This window comes from Nicotiana tomentosiformis, chromosome 2 (assembly GCF_000390325.3).
Source record: "Nicotiana tomentosiformis chromosome 2, ASM39032v3, whole genome shotgun sequence".
In the NCBI taxonomy this organism is placed as follows: Eukaryota; Viridiplantae; Streptophyta; class Magnoliopsida; order Solanales; family Solanaceae; genus Nicotiana; species Nicotiana tomentosiformis.
In genome coordinates, this window is record NC_090813.1 from 183,693,247 (window position 1) to 183,694,793 (window position 1,547).

Sequence of the window (1,547 nt, forward strand, 5' to 3'; positions counted from 1 at the left end):
ACCCCGGTCAGAGATGATAGATACCGGTATACCATGAAGTCTGACAATCTCGCGAATATATACCTGAGCCAGCTGCTCTGAAGATTAAGTAGTATTCATAGGAATGAAATGAGCTGACTTGGTTAATCTATCCACAATTACCCAAACTGCATCGAACTTCCTCTGAGTCCGTGGGAGCCCAACAATGAAATCCATAGTGATCCGCTCCCATTTCCATTCTGGAATTTCCAACTTCTGAAGCAATCCACCCGGTTGTTGATGCTCATATTTTACCTCCTCACAATTTAGGCACCGAGCTACATATTCCACTATGTCTTTCTTCATCTGCCTCCACCAATAGTGTTGTCTCAAGTCTTGATACATCTTTGCAGCACCCGGATGAATAGAGTACCGCGAACTGTGAGCCTCCTGGAAAATCAAGTCGCGCAAACCATCTACATTTGGCACACATAGCCTGCCCTACATCCGTAATACATCTTCATCTCCAATAGTGACTTCCTTGGCATCGCCGTGCTGAACTGTGTCCTTAAGGACAAGCAGATGGGGATAATGATACTGACGTTCCCTGATACGATCATAAAGAGAAGACTGAGAAACTACACAAGCCAAAATTTGACTCGGCTTGGAAACATCCAATCTGACACACTGGTTGGCCAAGGCCTGAACATCCAAGGCCAAAGGCCTCTCTGCTACCGGTAAATATGCTAAGCTGCCTAAATTCTCCGCCTTACGACTCAAGGCATCGGTCACTACATTGGCCTTCCCAAGATGATAGACAATGGTGATATCATAATCCTTAAGCAACTCCAACCATCTCCGATGCCGCAAATTAAGATCCTTCTGTTTAAACAGATGTTGTAGACTTCGGTGATCGGTGTAGACCTCGCAATTGACACCGTACAAATAATGCCACCAAATATTTAAGGAATGAACAATAGCTGCTAACTCAAGGTTGTGTATAGGATAATTCTTCTCATGCACCTTTAATTGTCTGGACGCGTAGGCAATCACCCTACCGTCTTGCATCAACACTGTGCCGAGGTCAATACGCGATGCATCACAATACACAATATAAGACCCTGAACCTGTAGGTAATACCAACATTGGGGGTGTAGTCAAAGCTGTCTTGAGCTTTTGGAAGCTCTCCTCACATTTCTCAGCCCATATGAACGGAGCACCCTTCTGGGTCAATCTGGTCTTAATAGTTGTTCATAATCAATTATAAAATCGTTAATTAACTTCATGTTAACAAAAATCTCGTTTTAAACCTTCATAATACTGATAACGAGATACGAGGCATGAAAACCTCATAATTATTTACCCAAATTAATGAGTCGCATTTAACGTCACCTAGGCGGAAACCTACTTCGTAGGTTAAAACTCAATAATTACAACACAAAATTGGCAAGTATGCACAGAGAATTTCATATAGAATTTTCAAATAAGCCTAACAGGCATGACTCCCTATTAGTACTATAGTACAAATTTAATTTCACAAGGGAGAACTTAAACACAAGAATTTTCCTCACAAGGATTTCGTCCTTATA